Source organism: Oncorhynchus mykiss, chromosome 19 (genome assembly GCF_057628025.1).
Source record: "Oncorhynchus mykiss isolate SJ-2025 chromosome 19, ASM5762802v1, whole genome shotgun sequence".
NCBI classification, from domain to species: domain Eukaryota; kingdom Metazoa; phylum Chordata; class Actinopteri; order Salmoniformes; family Salmonidae; genus Oncorhynchus; species Oncorhynchus mykiss.
In genome coordinates, this window is record NC_143040.1 from 28,291,391 (window position 1) to 28,306,114 (window position 14,724).

Sequence of the window (14,724 nt, forward strand, 5' to 3'; positions counted from 1 at the left end):
CTCCATTGCCCTTTGCTTTTACAGATTCCTGTCTGTCACCCTCCCTAACCATGTAGCAATTTGCTAATGGGCCACTTGCACACAGTGACAGACAGGCAGATACACACGCATGCACAACACACATACACACATACACTAGGCACCCGGGCGAAAAGTTTGAGAATTTTGCAAAAGTGAGAGCACATTTTCCTGCAATCTAGAGCCATAATCGTTATTCTATTTTTTGTTACCAGGACATCTGAGGGGGCACTTCGCCCTGTGTCCCATATGAGCATGACACCTCTGCACACACACACACACACACACACACACACACATACACACACACACACACACCCCTCACCTCATCTCCGTACAAGGACTCCTAGTCCTCTTGCATTAGCTGATGATTTTTATAGTGGATTAGCCTGGGATGTTACCTACCCGTTTATACGGGCACTTTTTTTTTATTGACAAGAGAATCTCATTGATTGATGCATTTATTACTGATTGCTTGGTTGGAAATAAAGTGTGGAACCCATTATAGATGACATGACAGGTGGTCATTATCACTGGTACATGCAGTTGCAGTAACTAGCCCTACTTGGACATGATTTTTTTTAAATGATTCGGTTGTAGAAATGTTCTCTGTTACGCATGCATTCATCTGAAGGCCTCGTTCTCCAGGGAACGATCCAGTGTTTTTCTGTCCTGTGCTCACAGGAATGAAAGCTCCTTGGGAATCACACAGGTAGAGGGATGCCTTTCATCTTCTAGATTTCGGCCGGCAGAAATCTTTATTGGAGCTCGAACAGCCGTATCTTCTCTCCTTCGCTCTCCCTGTGCGCCCTCCCGCTCTAGAGCAAGCCTACTGTATTTCTGCTGCAGAGTGGGGCGTGTGACGTCAATGAATGCTGGAGCGGCTCCTTGGCTCGAGCGAGAAATGGGGAGAAAATTCCGAGGTGAGAAGCGCTTTTTACCCTACATAATGTTTTTTCTGGGGTGGATGACAGTGCTTAGTGTTTGTGTGTATGTATCAGTCGAACAATGCCGTTGACACCACGTACGAGGGAATGGCTGAAAATAACTCCAAATTAGAGCAAGCAGGCAGGACACCAGTGATGTGCCTGTGCACTGTCGAAAATGGTAGGCAGGAAAATCAGGGCATGCTGCTAGTGCTACGCTACTACCCGCGCCGGACACTCGCCGCCTTCTGCACGTTGTCATCCGTATCGACACGACTGCATTGATATTTGTCAATGTTATGTTATTGAATAAAACGTGTAGTTTTTCTCCGCTTATTCAAATCGATGAAATGATAGGTTACAGTCAAGCCGCATGTTCCTGCTGCGGTAGGCTACCTTATGCCACTTGTCTTTGGGTCTTCATACCCAATCGAAGACTGACTAACGTTCAGTCAGTGCGATGTGTGTAGCCATTCATTGCACGTGTGTAATTGTCGCTTAATCAATCAGTTGTCAATCGAATCATTCGGAATCCATAATGTTACGACACCGGCCTAATTTGCTACTCATAGGCTACGTGACGGTTAGTGAAGATCTGGCCCATGCCCGTCATAACATGATATCAACCATTCGGTGGAATCATTTTTCAGTTGATAACGTGTAATGTGGCCTATTTTTGTTGTTGCATATAATAAGAGCTTTTTTTGGAAGCTTTTAACAGTCAAGAAACACTTTCTCATTCCAGTATATCCATGTGTTTTTATTCCGAGAAATGACATTTATTTGGGCAGAATGTCCAAACATCAAAGCAATATGAATAGGGACTATCTGATAATACATCATATCATCATTCACTTTAAATATGTATTTATATTTGAAAGAGCCCACTACTCAGCTATGAGCCTCATAGTACCGCCAGCTGTCTCACTAAATATACTTGAGCTCAAGGGGAAGGTCTCAAAGGAAATCATGACTTGGCATTATGCACTGCTCCTGCTTGGCCACTTAGAAAACTTCCCAGGATCTGCCCCAACAGCTCTTGAAGCCAAAGCAGCACTTTGCCTAGAGTGACAGACAGGCTACTCTAGTGTGGGGAATTGTGCTCTGTGTGACCCGTGGGAAATACTAATTTACAGTTTGTGTGTGACTGGCTGACTACTGTGGGAAATATTGCCTCGCTGTTCCCTTGCTGCTGTTGGGCATCCATCAGATGTGACTGAAGTCAAGCTTTAAAGATGTCCTCCAGTCATTTTTTTTTTTTAGCTTTTCCTGTTCAAAAGTGATATCCCAAGTATAAATACAGTAAAGTACACTCTAAAGCATAGCTGCGGGAAGTACAGGTGCTATAGCACCCCCTGTACCCTCAGCACCCCTACTTCCCACTGCTACGCTTTAGTGAGTGTACTTTACAATATTTACTCGATTTTTATTCCTTTACATTTATTTTTTATTTTTACAAAAGTAGTGCCCTGGGGCTTTACTAGTCCTGTATTAGCAGGCCGATATTAGGGGAAACAAGTAAGATTGCACATATTATTTACTTTTAGGCCTAAATACAAGATGAAATTGCATACATGTGCATGCACGCCAACAAACCGTCAAAAACACAAGAGCACTCTTGCATGCACAGACACCCCCCCCCCCCCCCCACTGCATTTTTTTCATTTTTCAGAAGAAACACTGCACACACACGTTTAGTCAATTGAAATACATTTGCATGTACATTGCTTGAGAAGAAAGATATTGTTTCCTCTCGTTTTAAAGGTAAAAGACAGTCAGCCCACCACAGAAATCTCTCTGCCTGTACTATAATAAGCTGATCATTCAGGCTAACTATCACCGGTGATTTCACTTCCCAGTCAATAACCACTGCAATTAAGTTAGCCAATAGGAGGATAATGTAGGTCACAATCACATAACGGGTCTCAGTGACGTATTTACACCGAACAAAAAAATATAAACTTAACATGCAACAATTTAAAAGATTTTACTGAGTTACAGTTAAGGCTTTGTCCGTTGACTGGTCGATCTTCAAGGCATTCCTAGTTGATCGCCAAACATTTCTGTAGGCTCAGTGCCTACAGATCTTCCACGACGCCGGCAAAGCAAAGTTTGACACTAACCTAAGTAAGATTTAATAACTTTAAAACCATGGCCACAGAGAGACTGTCAGAATACAGCAAAGAGCTGCTGTTTTTATGATCGCTTTTCATTTCAGCACTGTCTACACTTTTTATTCAACACGATTGCCAAACATAAAATGCGTTTCTCCGTACTTTCACTCGCGCTGCTGCAATGAATGAGTAGCCAAGTGTATCGATAGCCCAACATTTTACATCAGCTGATGTCACAAAGTGCTATACAGAAACCCAGCCTAAAATCCCAAACAGCAAGCAATGTAGAAGCACGGTGGCTAGGAAAAACTCCTTAGAAAGGCTGGAACCCAGGAAGAAACCTAGAGAGGAACCAGGCTCTGAGGGGTGGCCAGTCTTCTGGCTGTGCTGGGTTGAGATTATAACAGTACAAGATGTTCAAACGTTCAGAGATGACCAGCAGGGTCAAATAATAATAATTGGCCTCATGCAGTTAACAGATCTCTTTCACATAGAGTTGATCAGGCTGTTGATTGTGTCCTGTGGAATGTTGTTCCGCTTCTCTTCAATGGATGTGCGAAGTTTCTGGATATTGGCGGGAACTGGAACACTCTGTCGTACACATCGATCCAGAGCATCCCAAACATGCTCAATGGATGACATGTCTGGTGAGTTTGCTGGCCATGGAAGAACTGGGACATTTTCAGCTTCCTGGAATTGTGTACAGATCCTTGCGACGTGGCTGTGCAATATCATGGTGAAACATGAGGTGATGGCGGCAGATGAATGGCACGACAATGGGCCTCAGGATCTCGTCAAGGTATCTCTGTGCATTCAAATTGCCATCAATAAAATGCAATTGTTTGTCTGTAGCTTATGCTTGCCCATACCATAACCCCACCGCCACCATGGGGCACACTGTTCACAACATTGACATCAGCAAACCGCTCACCCACACGACGCCATGCACGCTCTCTGCCATCTGTGCGGTACAGTTGAAACCTAGATTCAGCTGAGAAGAGCACACTTCTCCAGCATGCCAGTGGTACATCGAAGGTGAGCATTTTCCCACTGAGGTTGGTTACGACGCCATACTGCAGTCAGGTCAAGACCTTGGTGAGGACGACGACGAGTTTGCAGATTACCTTCCCTGAGATGGTTTCTAACAGTTTGTGGAGAAATTATTTAGTTGTGCAAACCCACAGTTTCATCAGCTGTCAGCGTGGCTGGTTTCAGACGATCCCACGGGTGAAGAAGCCAGATGTGGAGATCTTGGGCTGGCGTGGTTACACGTGGTCTGCGGTTGTGAGGCCGGTTGGACGTAGAGACAAATTCTCTAAAACGATATGGCTTATGGTAGAGAATTGTACATTCAATTGTCTGGCAACAGTTCTGGTGGACATTCCTGCAGTCAGCATGCCAATTGCATGCTACCTCAACTTTAGACATCTCTGGCATTGTGTGTTAACTGCACATTTTAGTGGCATTTTATTGTCCCCAGCACAAGGTGCACCTTGTGTAATGATCATGCTGTTTAATCAACGTCTTGACATGCCACACCTGTCCGGTGGATGGGTTATCTTGGCAAAGGAGAAATGCTCACTAACAGGGATGTAAACAAATTTGTGCAAATTTTGAGAGAAATAAGCTTTTTGTATGTATGAAACATTTCTGAGATCTTTTATTTGAGCTCATAAAACATGGGACCAACATGTTGCGTTTTATATTTTTGTTCAGTATAAATATATTAAGCTCTGATAAGATTTTTACTTCCCAAACGACCCAGAGGCTTTTCATTTGAGTTTCTTTTGCAGACAATTTTTCCTCAAGCCTAAACCTATTTCTTCGTTTATATTGAAATTCATGGGACATTTTTGTCCACTTTTTACACAGTGACCCAGGTGGAAGACATTCCCAAAACGATTCAAGAAAATCTCGTTGACAATGGTGACCGATGAGCACTGTCTCCGTCAACTACTGCACTCCTTTAACAACTAGTTACCTCAGAGGAATGCGGCATATTCAGTGAAATGTCATTCTCATGCAGAATGTTTACTGTCTGTCACGCTGACAGTTGAGTGTCAAGTATTCCCAACTGTGTGTGTCTGTGACAGCGGATCTTCCCATAGTCATTTTTTCTTGTGTAGGTGTCAACTATTCTCTACAGTGACAGCGGAGCGTCCCAATTCCATAGTAATTTTCCCCAAGTAGACATACAGTATCGCATCACCTCTGGCAAAACAACATTGATTGTACTCCTCCTGTCCCATAGCGCCACTACACCATCCATGACTGCCTCTATGGAACGGTAACGAGAGCTTGTTTTTGTTTACATTAGAGACCTCAGTTGTCGACTGCCTCTGATCTCCCCATCAATCTTGAACGGAGATTCGATACAGCACGATGTTTACACTCAGTCGGTGGTTTACAAGGTACACCCATCAAGTACCAGATCGGACCCCCTTTGTGTCCAGAACGGCCTGAATTATTTGGGGCATGAGAACATTGCTCAATTGGTATCAGGATGGGGCCATGGACTTATGCCAAATCCTGACTCTGCCATCAGCATGACACGTTATATATTTCAATTTATTTGAACTCTTTTTCCCAATAATAGTGAATTGGATCAATCAGACCTTTGCCGTTGTGTGAATAAAGGCCATCCCCAGTCAGAAGGGGAATATCATCAAATTTGATTTGTCACATGTGCTGAATACAACAGGTCTTACAGTGAAATGCCATCTGCGTCCCAAATTGCACCCTATTCCCTATGTGGTGCTCAGGTCAAAAGTAGTGCACTTTATAGGGAAATGGGTGCCATTTGGGATGCTGTCATTCTCCCAGCCTTTCTTTGCCTGCTTTTCCTACACTAGCTTTGTCACTTCATTCCCTGTCAAGAGCTGCCCCTTCACCAATCTACCAATTCCCTCCTTAATCAAAGTAACTCTATTTTCCCACTAGTGAGTGGTCTAGTTTGAGTGAGTGAGTCTGAGATCTGTAGTGGTGAATTACTGGGAGGTGGAGAGGAATCCCAATGGGGCAGCAGAAATTCTCCGGCCAGGATTTGGGAGTCTCGCCACGCATACAGTACTTGGTGACAGCTGTGCAGAATCAATCACCTTGAAGATGCACTGTACATATTCAGACCTGTGATCAAATTGTTCATAATACCTTAAAGCAGTTCTTGACTGAGCTTGCCTGGCGCAATGGAACCAATGAAATAGTCCCTAAAGTGCAAACCCCGCCCATCTGGCACTCCAGGGTCTGAATCAATTGAAATATTACATCCATCCTTGATGGATATTTGCACAGACTAATTGGTGTCCCTGTCTCCCCTAACATAGGTTACATGTATGGATTGTGGACACACATCAATGCACGTTGCTTTGCCACCCCAAAAATCTATGACCTCATATACTGTGTTTAGAAATCTCACAACAGAATAGAAATGCAGTAAGGTTGTATTAATAATCTATTGTATTCAGCGCATGTGATAAATACAATTTGATTGAATTACTTTTGACCACTTCGCTATATACAGAATATGGTGCCATTTTGGTCGCAACCTGAGAGACAGTCTGTGATTTCTTGCTCTGCTCCTGAGGCCATTTTCTCCACAGTTTCCCTCTATAGAAGATCTGCCCTCTATGAAATGAAAAGTCTAAGCCTCATTCTATTTGCAAAGACACAAGTCTGTATGTGGACAAGTGTATATAGGGAGGCTATAGGGAAAAGGCTGTGAAATGGTTTTAGTGCCCATTCAATCCGGGCTTTGGCAAGGCTGACAGCTTGACAATAAGGCAGGGCCCTTGGGTTAGATAACATAATAACGGCCTTGATGCCAGCGATTTAAGCAAGCACACACAACCCACTATCACAGATTTTTGTGAAATGGACACAAATGACCTATTGGAAATTCATGAAAGGCACACAAAGTATTGGAATATACACTATTTTGTATACAGTCCATCTCAATTATTTACATTTCAGTCATTTAGCAGACACTCTTATCCAGAACTACTTACAGTAGTGAGTGCATACATTTTCACTTTTTTTCATACTGGTCCCCTGTGGGAATCAAACCTACAACCCTGGCATTGCAAGTGACATGCTCTACCAACTGAGCAACACAGGAACAATCACGTATTTAAGATTACTGTTAAGGTTACTGATGACAGAAACGATAGGAGGGAGGTTGGTCAGGGAGGTTGGGTGTGCGAATTAGAGGTTGACCGATTATGATTTAACAACCCCGATACCGATTATTGGAGGACCAAAAAAAGCCGATACCGATTAATCAGCCCAATTTTTATTAAAATTTTTTTGAAAATGATTTTCATTTTATTTTTTACAACAATACTTAACACTTTTATTTGATCTTAATATAATACATAAATACAATCAATTTAGTCTCAAATAATGAAACATGTTCAACTTTGTTTAAATAATACAAAAACACAGTGTTGGAGAAGAAAGTAAAAGGCAACCCTAAGTCTAAATATTGCTGTTACATTGCACAACCTTCAATGTTATGTCATAATTATATAAAATTCTGGTAAATGAATTACGGTCTTTGTTAGGAAGAAATGGCCTTCACACAGTTCGCAACGAGCCAGGCGGCCCAAACCGCTGCATATACCCTGAGATCTGCGTGCAATGAACGCAAGAGAAGTGACACAATTTCCCTAGTTAACATTGCCTGCTAACATAAAATAAATTAAACTAAATATGTACGTTTAAAAAAATATACTTGTGTATTGAATTTGAGAAAGGCATTGATGTTTATGGTTAGGTACATTTGTGCAACGATTGTGCTTTTTTCGCAAATGTGCCGGTTTGACAAAGTTGAAGTAGGCTCTGATTCGATGATAAATTAACAGGCACCGCATTGATTATATGCAACGCAGGAAAAGCTAGTTAAACTAGTAATATCATCAACCATGTGTAGTTAGCTAGTGATTATGTGGAGATGTATTGCTTTGTATAAAATAAGTTTAATGCTAGCTAGCAACTTAACTTTGCTCCTTGCAGCCACAAGGTCCTTTTGATGCTGCACTCTCATAACAGGTGGTCAGCCTTGCGCGCAGTCTCCTCGTGGATTGCAATGTAATCGGCCATAATCGGCGTCCATAAAGGTAGATTACCGAATGTTATGAAAAATGGAAATTGGCCCTAATTAATCAGCCATGCTGACTAATTGGTCGACCTCTAGTGCAAATAACACTGTCTACCAACCCAAACGTTGCATCTTCAAATCACATCATGGACAATTTTAGCTAATTAGCAACTACATACTACTTAGCTAGCATGTTAGCTAACCTTAACCCCTAATCCTGACCTTAACCCCTAGCCTAGCTAATGTTAGCCACCTAAATTACCTAGCTAACATTAGCGACAACAAATTGGAATTCGTAAGAAAATTGTGTAATGTACACATGCGTTATGAAGAAAATTGTGTAATACACATGAGAAAGTTGCTAGAATTTCGATGTTGTGTCTATTTCAGAATAACTTGTCTCACACACACACACACACAGATCCAGGGTCAGAAGGCTTATCTCGTGCTTACATTATCTCAAATAATAAAACTTACTTTGGTCGCTACTGTACATTTAGGATTTTTTATTTTTTTTAATGTACTTTTTCATTATGGAAGGATCTTGCAGTTACAGAAAACTTGCAGGTACGTTAGGTTTAACAATAGAATGGAGATTTAGAATCTGCCTATTTGTATAACGAACATTTTTAGTTTTTTTTAGTTTTATTATGGAAGTAACTGGCAGGTACAGAAATGACTGTGGGTGAAAATTATGACGTTGAAATTGATTTGGTATTCATGTTGGCAAGTTTGGGATGAAATGTAAGGACTGCAAATCCTACTAGCCCGGATGACGTACTTCTAGTCAAGGGTCCAAATCTGCCATGCAATAATTAAAAAGAGAAGATTTTACCCATCGCTCAGGTTAGCGCTGTTCATGTTCTACTATCCTGGTCTGAAAAGTGTTAAGGTGTTAAGTGTTAATCTTAATGTCAATCCCATGTCACTTCACCAAGCAAATAAACAGATGTACCTACACTTACGATATACTCGCAATTTACTCCATATGCAAGCATCCTGTAAAATGGCAGCGTGAATCTGTCACGTAAGCAGAAGTAGATCTATTAAATTGTAGCACTTGCAGGTTATGGAGGGGGCTATTGAATGGGGGTGGGGTGGTTCCAAGGCTGCGAGTGTTTTCTCAGTGACATACCCAGCCGAGGCACGGAGCATATGATGATGGTGGTCTGTGTAATGGTGGATAATTGCCTCTGACGAGCCACGTGGATCAATAGATGACAGTGGAGGCAGGGGGACAAACGACTCTGAGCGAGTTTCCTCATAGACCCAGTGTCCTTATGCTGTGCAGTGCTATGCAGCCACAGCCATCCCATCTCCTCTCAGCTCTCAGCCCCAATTCTCCACCCTTTTCCTGCGCTTTCACACTTTCTCGCATGCATTTGACAATTGTGGAAACTCCCTCCAGCAAATGCTTACACCTATCCTTTTAAATCCATAGTGAGAAGTGTGCAAGTGCACACTTCTGGAAAAGGGTGAGGAATTGGGACGTAGCCTCTGCTGTAGCTTCTCACTGGGTGGCATATCCAGAACAGTGACAGTCGCACCGTGTTACCACAATACGCTCACTGTGTTACTGCTGTTTATTGTCAGGCCTCCTTGTGGTGCCAATTGGGTAAACTATGTCTACTTGCAAATTAAAGTTGAATACTCCGCTCCTAAAACTACTTTAAGACACTCATGGCAATTCTGATTTTAAAAAAAAATGTTTTTTTACAATTTCAGTTATTGTCGATTACGCGGCTGCTACTGTACTGTGAGGCTAGGACAATAATTGTAGTGTCTCCTCAGTCATCAACAACTGCACCCAGTGTATCTACTCTAAAGATTCCCACCTTTTCCTGTCTCTTTTCCTTCACACAGTATCTGTGCCCCAATTTTCTTAAAACGGTCTCCTTTATCTCCTGTCCTTCATAAGGACTTCCCACCTTGGCTTTCACCTATCAACTGTCATGAAGGCAAGGTAGACCGTTGTGTGACACAGTCCAGTCCATTTGAATAGAGTGGGGATCCCCGAAGAGGACTTTGTTGACATTCTGTTCAATTGGCTGGCTATGTGATTGGCCCTCTGCGGTCACGTGGGTAGCCCTTGGCTGTGTGATTTGTCCGTCTTGGGAGAGCCAGTGGCTTACTCAGGGCTAACACTGACTTGCTCATGCAAAAGCCTAGCTGACATTGTGGGTTTCAGTAAGTCAGGTAAGGCAAAAGCTAGGGTAGCTAACTTCTGGTAACCTTTCCATAAATCCTGGTTGGAGGATTCTGTATTTCCTGCTTATTCCCTCCTGATTTGTGGAATCGGTTTAATTGTGATTTCTTGAAAACCTGGTAATTTTGGGAAAGTTGCTGGAACTTTACAATCCTAGCAGAAGCCCTTATACAGTAAGGAGATTTGGGAATCTGTGTAGCCAACGGGAACACAGTAAAGCACAGGGGCATGTTAATTATTGTCCTTGTCATAACGTTCGCCAATATGTTTGTAATTACATGCCTCTATAAAATGCATACATTTAATTCCTCTCACTCGGAAACTTTCTCGTTTACGTCTTCAGAATAAAACCCTTGAACGATCTGAACAATACCAACTAAGATCAGGGTGAGGACGTGATGCATCTTTCCAACTGTACAGTGCTTACCGATAATGGGACGCAATTCAGCACTGATTTCAGCGCTTCCGATTTCAGAAATACCTCTGATTTGGGTGATTCAGGTATCTATTGTGGGCCAGCAGAATGGATTGTTGTTTAAAAACAACTGGATGTGGTTTTAAAAGCCACTTGGTGATGGGCACACGATGGGCCGTCTCCCTCGGAGTCCGTCTGGGTCTAATTCAAGGTCAGCTTCTCTGCATCCACCCAGCGAGACGATACTGATGGAACGGGAGAGCTCGTTTGTGTCGTTAGCTCAAAGAGGTCAATCAGTTTGTCCGTGAGGGTCTGTGGATCTGTTTGTCTGAAAGGGGGGTGTTATATATTGTAGGCTTCTATTTTTTTTGTGCTCTTGTTAACACTAGCACACTGTGTAGTAGTGAATAGGGTTCTATTTTAGACTCAGCCCGACAACAGAAAGATTATTCAAAACACTACGTTATTGTCCCTGCTTGGCCAGTCAATGCAGACTTGCAGTCAAGGCAGGAACGCTAAAGCAATCATGCATAATTAGTATAATCTCACTCAAAACAAAGCAAAAATGCAAAACATCCTTAACCCTCACTGGGAACACCATACACCATCTCTTTCCTCTAGACGCTGGCTAACTAAATCACACGCACTGCACAGCTTGATAATATTGACACCAGCAATCTCATCTTCCTCCCACCCTCTCGCCCTTAATATAAGTCAGAGGTGTTATTCACAGTGGCTGGTACCCACCTGGCCTGTCTACTGCTGCAGTCCCTTGTTACCATGTCACTTCTTTGTTTCCTCTACCATCTGTGTCTCTTCCCTCCCAACGCCCACAGCTCAACCCCTCGGCTCTCTGTGCCACTTGCCCTCACTTGTTTTTTTACACTCCCTCTGCTGTCATCACCTTGTCTTGATCTCTCTCTCTCTCTGCGACCTTTCACTGACAAGTAATTTCAACTTCCTGTTAGCATGCCACGGATCCTTTCATCACAGCAGAACAGGATTCTAGGAGTTAGCTGGTATCCCCGGAGACCAATAGCTGACTTCCATTTTTAGACCTGCTAGCTTCTGCAGACCCATAGGCGAAACATTGTTTCAGCGTTCTTCTTCTCAGGCTTGCACCATTTTTGCCCTCAGAACACCCTCAATTCATCGGGGCATGTTGTCTACAAGGCGTTGAAAGCGTTCCACAGGGATGCTGGCCCTTGTTGACTCCAATGCTTCCCGCAGTTGTGCCAAGTTGGCTGGATGTACTTTGGGTGGTGGACCATTTATTGATACACGGGAAACTGTTCAGCGTGAAACCCAGCAGCATTGCAGTTCTTGACACACTCAAATTGGTGCACCTGGCACCTACTACCATACCCCGTTCAAAGGCACGCTGTAAACGATGTAACCAAGGAGCTTGATCTTGCAAGCTAGCAAGTTAGCAAACCAAATGCATAGCTGTAGCCCTGAGCTGAAGATAATTTATTTGCTAAACGTATAGTTACTGTATTTAGCTGGCAAACCTTTAGTAGTTAATTTCAACCTGATCACCTCTCTGGAGCTGCACAACATTGGACTATCATGACATGAAAGCCTCCGTGTGCTCTTTGAGCCCGTCATGGTATGTTTGTTTACGGCTGCATTGTGAAACGGCTTCATAATGAAAAAAATAAAGCAGATCGCATTCTTAATTTCGCCTATTGCGTTATCTATTAACTGAGCTATTGCACAAGTTGACAAAGTATTTGATTTATTTAAGGCCAGGCACCACAGGCAAATTTTTTAGATTGATCTGTCAATTTTCAGATTTTGGGATATATTGCTGCTATAACGTCCCTACTTTCATAAAATGTAAAAATAAATTGTCAATAATGTATATACATACTTGATTTGCATCATTTTATCCCAACTCCGTCAACTACACCTATCATACATTTTGTTCTTGTTAGCATGTTTCATGTAGATATTCAACCACTATTTTTAAAACTCTCCATGTTGAATCATATATAATTCAAAAGCTTGTTTTCCGGAGCATATTGTTAGCTAGTCCATACATGGCGATATGCTTTGTAGACGTAGTGCTTCATGCCGAAATATGAGTAATTTCCTGACATCTGATTGGTTACTGGCATTTAACGGCCCTTTCCAGCCCTTTCCAGCAACCTGATTGGTTAAAATGCGCAGCACTTCCTTGTTTGAAAATATCTCCCGTGAAGAATCTACGTAAAGAGAGACAAAATGAGCAAATCTCCAGGAATATACCAACAGTATGTGAATAAAAATAGGCGTTCTCAGTTAGCCAGTGCGAGAAAAGCATTGAATGAAAGAAAAAATTAAGCTGATCAGCTGATCGAGGCAATGGCAGTACAGGTAGATGAGGAAAAGGAGGTGGCCGGCAGCTGCGCGTCGAGATGCAAATGAGTTGGGACGAAGATGACAGCTAGCAGTGATCAACCAGCCAGCAGCCAGCCAGCCAACAGTGGCTTTTTTTTCCCACATGTCACAAATAAACCAACTTGTACATGATTTAATTTGCCCTAAGTGTTTATACACAGGACTGAAAATCACTATAGACCCCACCAACCAGGGATTCTGTCATGACAGAATATGCACACTGTGAAGGTGATCGTGATACATTTAGGAGGAGTGTTTACACTTCCTCCAGGCTGCAGGAGTGCTCCAGGGGAGATGTGGCATTTGACATAAATGTGAGGATGGGTCGGTCTTCTTGCCCACGAACTTGGACTTGGTTATGCAGCACTTAAGAAAATAAGCAACGGCCTAGGGATTCCTTCCTTGTGTCTCAGCTCATATCAGAGACATGACAGGAGAGTGGCAGGTAAATAAAAGGGGAGTGTAGCCCAGTATTGTCAGGTGACTTTCTGTGTATAGATTTCCTTGCTCCAGCAAATGTATTCAGAGTGAATAAAACGGAGTGATAGGAAAACATAACTATACAATGAGACTGTCACATAGGCCTACAGTGTCCTATGGCTGGAGCCTACTGTGATTACTGAGAAATTAGCTTCACGTAAAGTAAATACATGCTGATATGCTAACGCTTACATAGGGTAACATGCTGCTATTTAGTCATGCAGTTATGACTAATGTCGACAGATAAATAATAAGTACTTCCCCCCCACCCACTTTAGTTGCAGAGATTCAGAGAGGGCTACAGTCATTGGAGAGTGCCACAAAGATAATTAGCTGAGTATATGCAGATATAGACCCAGACATAGCAGATTTGCTGAAGAAGGATGCCATCATAGACATTCATGTATCCTTTTGACGGCACAAGAGAGGATTCACTTCCAACTACGGGAATAGGTGTGGGCATAGACATTGTAACAGGTCTAGTGATAAGACTATGAGGTGTTGTCTTCATACTGCCATGCATGTGTGAGGAAAAGGAAACGTGGAATTAGTGAGGAGGAGTTCAGGGAATGGAAGGATTCACATGCAGATGACTGTGTGCTTAAAGCAAAGCAATGGAGCAGGATGTAGCTAAACGCATGTGGGCCAGATCAGTCATTCGCCGCCACTTTCGTTACACCGAGATGCTCTCAGATGGTGACAGTACTGCACACAAGGCAGTTGTCAAATTAGATCCCTACCCAGGCATTGAGATATGGAAACGAGAATGCATCAATCATTCTCACAAGAGGATGGGAACAGCGCTTCGTAAACTGAGTTCAGAGAAACGCCTTGAGGTGGGGGGGAGAGGTGACGGGAAACTCACTGCACAGGAAATGTAAAAGTCTGTAAAACTATTACAGGGGTGCGATTCTTGATAACGAGGGTGATGTAGAGGGCAAGAAGAATGCTATCTGGGCTGGTCTTGTCCATTCCCTGTCAACTGACAAAATCCCTAATCACGGTAGATGCTTGTCATCTTGGTGATGGTACCAGCGAGCCCTAGAAAATGGTGAAGATCCACCCAGTCACAAAAACCATGGAGGCCA

General features: G+C 42.8%; 1 protein-coding gene across 1 annotated transcript in view; it reads left to right on the plus strand.

Moving 5' to 3' along the window:
• The first annotated feature begins 306 nt into the window (after window positions 1-306).
• LOC110498678 (F-box only protein 41) overlaps window positions 307-14,724 on the plus strand; it is a 112,502-nt gene continuing 98,084 nt past the window's right edge. Inside the window, exon 1 of the mRNA XM_036954437.2 lies at window positions 307-941. The gene's annotated coding sequence lies outside the window, so the exon portion shown is untranslated. The remainder of the gene's footprint in view (window positions 942-14,724) is intronic.